We start from the raw sequence: 6,925 nt of genomic DNA on the forward strand, positions 1-6,925 counted from the left end.
GAAATATCTTAAATCACTTATATTAGAAGAGAAATATCTTCAGAAATAGCATCACAGTATCACCAAGGATATTTTCTGGCCTGATGCCTGCCAGAGAAACACCTAGCCGCTGTCACCAACCCAGAGAGTATGTGCAGATTCGTCATCTTTTCAAGACTTCTTCTGATATCAAAAGCCTCTCTGGATCAGAGCCTAATTTTCACCCAAGCCTACAGGTATGCACAAGTTAGGACTGTGAACGAGTACCAGTGGACCTTGCTTGCTCACCCAAGCCTTCTCCTTCCAATGGAAGAACAGATACGTAGAAGTTGCAGTTTTATACTTTTGTGCAGCCAGTGCAAAAGCAAAGAAGATGGCACAGAAAACCATGGACGCCACTTGAGCTGCACCATGAGATCGTTACAGTCATATGATGAGCTATCTAGATTGGCACCCGAACTGTAATCTGTGGTTACGTACAAGCCTAACCGCAGCGATACCTGCAAATATGGTTAAAGCTGATCTACAACATATCAGCTGGAGAAGGAAATGTCTCTGCTCCTTTGCACAAGGAACTTGAACAAAAACTGTTTTGTTTCTCCTCTGTGACAAAAAAACAGCCTCTGGGCTCAGTGGAAGTTTTAGAAAACAGGCTAAAAACAGCTTTCCTGCACTGAAGTATTATTATTCTCTGGGATGGCTCTTTTTCCAGTTATAACTACTAAAGAGCTCGACCATTAGATAGATGGTTATTTTAAATGAAAAAGAGTAATTTTTCTGGTGGCAGATGAAACTTGAATTACACACTGGCACACATTTGTCTAGGCTCAAATTCTTATCAAAATATGAAATTGCACAAGGCATCAGGAAGTGGGAAGAAGAGGAGGGAGGAAAGCCAAACTTCACAACATTGGAGCTGACTAGCTGGGCTGGGCTGAGTCTGCCTGAGAGGGCAGCAAGGATCCTTCCCAGGGGGTGGACAGCTGGCCAGCCAGACAAGCAGCCAGTACACGGGCAAGTGGTTGTGCCTCCCATGAAACCCAGTGTAGCTGAAGGTCCTTCCCACCCAGTGGGGAAGTAGGGGCAGACTTCTTATGAACTCATGTGGAAAGGGAAACCAACAAAGCAGCAGTTTGCAGGAGTGAAGGAGTGAAGGCTGAGTTGTAAGAGATGTAATGAGAACGGAGTCTGTGGTGTCACAACACCCAACAAAGACCCAAAGCATGGGGAGATCCAGCCTCAAAGCTTATCATCTATATAGACAGGTTACAGCAATCGCGGGAGAGGGAGCAAACTTAGACGGAAGAGAAAAGGCTTTCCCAGAATCTGGGAGAAATTCAGGGCTCCCGTGCCCTGGGCACTGCTGGATCAGCCCCTGCTGACAGCAGCTGCTATCCTTCAGGGCAGTCACCATCAAGGGTCAACCAGTAAGAGCAAATGAAGTAAAACCAGGCAAGTCTGCATTGGACATTTATATGTGCAAACACAGCTGCAGATGGTCACTAGAAGCTTCAGATTCAAGAGCTGCTGCAAGGGCTCAGGCTTCTTCCCTAGCTGCATCCTACTGCTCTTTGCACTGGGCTTGACACCACATCAGTCCTGTGCTTTGTCCTTGTCCTTGTCCTCCATAACTCATGACAGTGGCAGAAGCCAATGGAAATGGGAGATTGCACGTTTGGCTGCTAATTCCAGCAATCTATGGTGCATGATACCAAAAATAGGGAAGTATTAGAGATGGACACCCCCTCAAATGTTGGATCTTTGTATAATTATCCTTATCTGCATCCCTCAAGAGCCCTCATGGCTGGGAAGGTGGGATGGTCACATCCTATGACACCAGGACACTTATCTAGTGACATGTCAGACTTCAGCCATTTTCCCTGGGAAATGAATGGTGGCATTTAGTGTTGCAGTCTTGGGAAATGGTCCCATCAGCTGCTTCAGGGGAGACTGGAAACAAGTCATCCATCACACGCACCTCGGGAATAGCTGCCTCATGGCAGGGATGTGTCTTCTTAACCCAAAGCAGTGACTGGTGGTTGGTATGCTGCAGCATAAGACTTGGTATTTATTCTAACTTTCCATCCTGCCCAGTGTCACGGTGGATATTTGTGATTAATATCTTCCACAAACTTTTTTTTTCTAAGAGAATGAGAGTAAGCAAAGTCTTCTTCAAATGAAAATGAGTCAAATATTTACCTACTTCCACGAGCAGTTTTGTGCAGACTTTATGCAGTTGGTAATGAGGTTCCAGGTCATTTCTTATTTTGGGTACCATCTGCTGCAGTGGGAAATAACAACCAAATGTATTTTATAAACACCATATGAATATGGTTCATTTTGTCTAATAATGTCCAAATCCTCTCTCCCAGCTAAGTATATGCTGAACTTGAAAAGACCATTCCTGAACATCAGTACGGCTTCAGGAAGTCTATCACTTCCAAGCAGACACACTCAATATAAGTCTTTTCCAGTAGATTTTAGCATTTCAGCCCAAGTATAGAAAGTGGGCTGTACAGGGCTGCTATGACAGCCAGCTATAAGTCTATGCATGATGACTTATGCATATTATGCATATTATGACATGACTATGCATGATAGACTTACCATGGAGACTCTACAAGAAGAAGAAATACTTCAGAATTCACATTATTCTTCTACCTAGCCTTTGTGCAGTATTTTTCATCCTGCTGTCCAGAGGCCTTTTGTCATGAAAAAAAGATGTGATTATTTTTAAGAACTCTGTCAAGAGAACTGTTTTACCAACTGTCCACAGATACAACTTGCTAAACTAACCAGTTGCCCCTGAGGATGCTCACTGTTACTAGGATGGCTCCTGCCAAAGCATCGTCTTCATTATGTCCCCACCAGTGCTTTCCAGCACAGCTGCTTCTCTTTTCCTCCACGTCTGCCCCAGGAGTATGTGGGAAGAAGTATACAGAAAGGATAAATGTAGATAGGATAGATGTGCTGAAGGCTCGGGAGGCACGGATTCTGTACTATTTTGTCTGCGCAGCCTGAGCAAGCAAGCTCGAAGAACAGTCACACAGCTCCTGAGACAGGCATCACCATCAGACATATGATTCCCTTGGGAGGCACCTCATGGGGTTGATGGCACCCTCCTCCACCACCAGAAGGAGTTGCTCTGGGGGCAAGGAGACAGAGTGATTTGGGGTAATTGCACTGATAATTTAGGCTGGAAGGAAAAGAATCTTCCTGGAAAAGAAATAGTTGACTTCAACTACTGGCAGCAGCATAGTAATGCACCTTCCAGTTTTGTTTTTTCTGCAACTGTAATTAATTGACTCCTTTGTAAAATTCTAGATCATGAATAATGAAATATATTAAATAAAAACAGGCCTAATTGTGATGCCTGTACCATTCCATTAAGGGACTTGTTGAAACAGAGGTAGTTCCCATTACATTTTGTTTAAAGAAGGTTTCGATTCATGCTTAGACACAACACAAACCAGCATCTGTTCCTTTAGCAGGTAGGATTTTGTGCTGCATCATATGAAGAACCAGTTGAAATCAAGCATCATAGCTCTTGACTCCTACTTTGTTTCTTAACCTATATTTGCTTGCTGTTCAGGGAACAGCAACCTGTGGCTGTGACTGGAGGCAGATCATTTAAGAAATTTTTTAAACCAGCTTTCATTATATTCTAAGAATGGAAATCATGTAGATAATGACTGCAAAAATCACCTCTTAAATCAGCTGGTTAATAACTGCATAGATTGCAACTATTTTTTCTTAATTTTCTTTAAACTTGTCTCCCAGGATTTAGCATTTTTAATGAAATCTTTCTTATGGTCTCAGGGGACTGGGCAGAGGCAGGACAAGGAGGAGGCACCGTGGTGCAGAAAGGCTGGGAGAAACGCCCACAGGAGCAGAGGGGAGAGCGGCTCCTCCTTGCCTCCCACCTAAAATGTACAAGATGTCCTGGTTTAACCAGGATAGGGTTAAGTTTCCCCAGCAGTGGGGGGGAGCTCTAGCCGGGTTATTCAGATACCATGCGGACGTCACATCCTGGCAGGTCACATTTTCCTGGCGCGGAGCGCAGTGCACTCATGGTTTTGTACATCGTGCTTCTCACTGCTGTATTTGGTAGCTATTTTGCTCTGTTCATTGCTATCACTATTACTGTTATTGTTATTGTTGTTGCTTGTTGTGTTGCTATTGCACTGTTGTATTAAACCTTTCCTTATTTCAGTCTTGGGGCTTTGTATTTCACTCCCTTTGTGGGGGAGGGGCAGCGGCCGCGTGGTCTCAGACCCTGGCAGGGGCTAAACCACCACACAAGGTCATTTCTGAGCATTGACCTCTTCCACCTGCCACACAAAGATTCCAATGATTCCCTTTTTGATGCTCTTATCTTTAGTCTGCATGCCATGACCGACCATGCCTTTTGGGGTGTTTCCTTCTCCTTTTCCATACCAAGTTCCTGTTTAGAAACAGATTTTAAGTAGCCTCTCACTAACCAGATCGGCCACTTCTTTGTTGTGTTTTCCTCTCCAGTGCGATATTGCTTTGTTCTCATTTATTTACAAAATAATTTCTAGAGCAGGTCATTCTCCATCTTTTAGTCTCAGACATTACTTCATCTAATTGCAACACCCTAAATGAAGATCTAATAAGTGGGGTTGAGTGGAAGGGAGCCCATTTACACTGCTGGCTACATCTGGTCGCAGATCTCCAAGCCCTAAATTGCTTCCTACCTCAGGCCTGGACATGGTGAAAATACACTTGAATAAGGGAGAAGACAACTAGAAAACAATGTACCCATATCTATGCAAAAAATAAAGCACTTTTTCCATTGTTTAAAAAAAACCAAGCAGGATAAAAAATCAACAGTCCATGCTGTAATCTGATTTCCAAACAGCCTCTTGCTTGGGGCAGCAATACCCGTATCAGAGGCTTAGCTTCACCAGATGATGTACTGGCTGTGCCAGTGTAGCCAGTGTGAGGATGGATGTCCTCTCTGGGTGGGCTTTACCCAATGGCAGAGTGTTCTCCTTGATGCTCTTGCTGCACAGCATCAGGTCATGAGTGGAAAACTTCTTCTGCAGAGAGCTTTGCCCTTGGATTCGAGCAGTGAAAACACATGTACACACTTAAAAAGAAGGCTGGTCTGGACAAGGTTGGTCAGTTCAAAGGTGATGAATTTTGAAAACCTTAGGTAGAGTATCTTTATAACAACCCAAAAAGTGAAGCGGATAAGTTAACCAGCTGCAGCTTTGCCCTGCTTTCTAGTGTTGGATTTTTCCCTTTTCTTTAGGGAAATATAGTAATTTTTTTTCTCTTTTTTTTTTTAAGTACTTTTTTATCCCTACGTGTATGTTTGTATTGGTCCTCTTTGCATAGTTCATTACTTTCCAGATAATTACCCAAACAGGTTTTCAAATACATTTTGGCCTAGTCAAGATCACAACTTATATTTATTAGCTTTTATTTAGTTATGTATTTACTTATTTATTTATACTTATTTATTTATTTGTTCAGTTTATTTATTTACTTTTATTTAGTTAGTGAAATAGTCATGTACTTGAAAAACATAAAATATTGACATGCTGGGGCAAAGAAGCAGACTCACCATTTAAAAACCAGATTTGAAAGACAGCACATGTTTTTGCGCATGTGTGCGAATGCATATTCTCTGGGTGTGTAATTTTTCCGTTTTGGCAGGGTGTGAAGCTAATTGTAGTGCACTGATTTCTCTGAACATGGACTTTATGTGTGGATTTTTCCCTCCTGAGTATAAGCCCATTTAGGCTGCATGTATTTTTAAATTAAAATTAGATGCCTGTGGAAGGTTTACAGTAATTCACTTTCAGTTTAGAGCTGTTTTTTGAACCAGAACAAATAGATGAGCATCTGTTGCCCTGAAAATGATACAAAATGTAGTCACCAGGCAAAAACCAAACATCTCTGAAAATGATTATTTTGGCTACATAATCAAGCAAGCAATTATTGCATTATCTACAAAGTATGATCATGCATTATTAATACATTTTTAGAGAAAAAGGTTTTAGTAAATGCCTTTTTTTCTGGCTTTTATGACACTCGAGACCCAAATGTAATTCTAACTGATGGAAAATACTTCGTGGCTTGTAATTTCCCAGTTTAAGATGCAATTTGGTTGAGGATGAGAGACAGTAAGGAGGGAGCAGGAAAAACAGAAGGATATGGACATTTGTGTAAGTGATCGCAGACATCCTTCCTATGTGTCATGCATATCCCAAGCCAGAGAGTCAATTTTCCAGTGGAAAAGGATTGAATGAATGCAAACAGTATAGTGCACTGTGCTATATACAGGACATTGTATTCACAAGTTCGGATATATAACCGGGCAGGCATTTTTCACTGAGCACCAGAGTTTCATGTGATTCAGAGAGAACATTTTCAGAACTGGGAAAAGAGCCCAAGTGAGGTGCTCATTGACCTTTGATGTTCTGGGCTGTTGTGACTTTACAAACTAATTCCCGTCTTCAAAAGCATTTTACAGTGGGATTAATTTCAGTTAATTTTGGCTGTCTGAAAGTTAGACATCCTGACCAAGCTCCCCTGCCACACCAGGTTTTATTTCTGCCCCTGACAGTGAAACTGTTTCACCTGTCTTGGATACTTACCCTGTGATGGGATGCATCACTCAAGCCTACAAAGCTGGCATTTATACTGCTGAAGCTATGGGAGGTGAATCCTTTAATCATTAACAGTTTCAGTCAGTTTGTAAATTACTTCTAGAAATGGAAACTAGGTTTCCAATTAATTTTGGGAAACGAGTGATACCTCAGCCCTGACGTGACCGAGCTGTACTGTCTGCTTGTTGAGCTGCATGCCGTAATCTAACACTACCAGCTGGAAGAGAGATTTGCAACCCGGTTTTGGGGCAGGATCTCTCTGGGTCCTACTCTACTTCCTTTTCTAAAAGATGCCTGAAAGTGTA

Source organism: Strix aluco, chromosome 4 (assembly GCF_031877795.1).
Source record: "Strix aluco isolate bStrAlu1 chromosome 4, bStrAlu1.hap1, whole genome shotgun sequence".
In the NCBI taxonomy this organism is placed as follows: domain Eukaryota; kingdom Metazoa; phylum Chordata; class Aves; order Strigiformes; family Strigidae; genus Strix; species Strix aluco.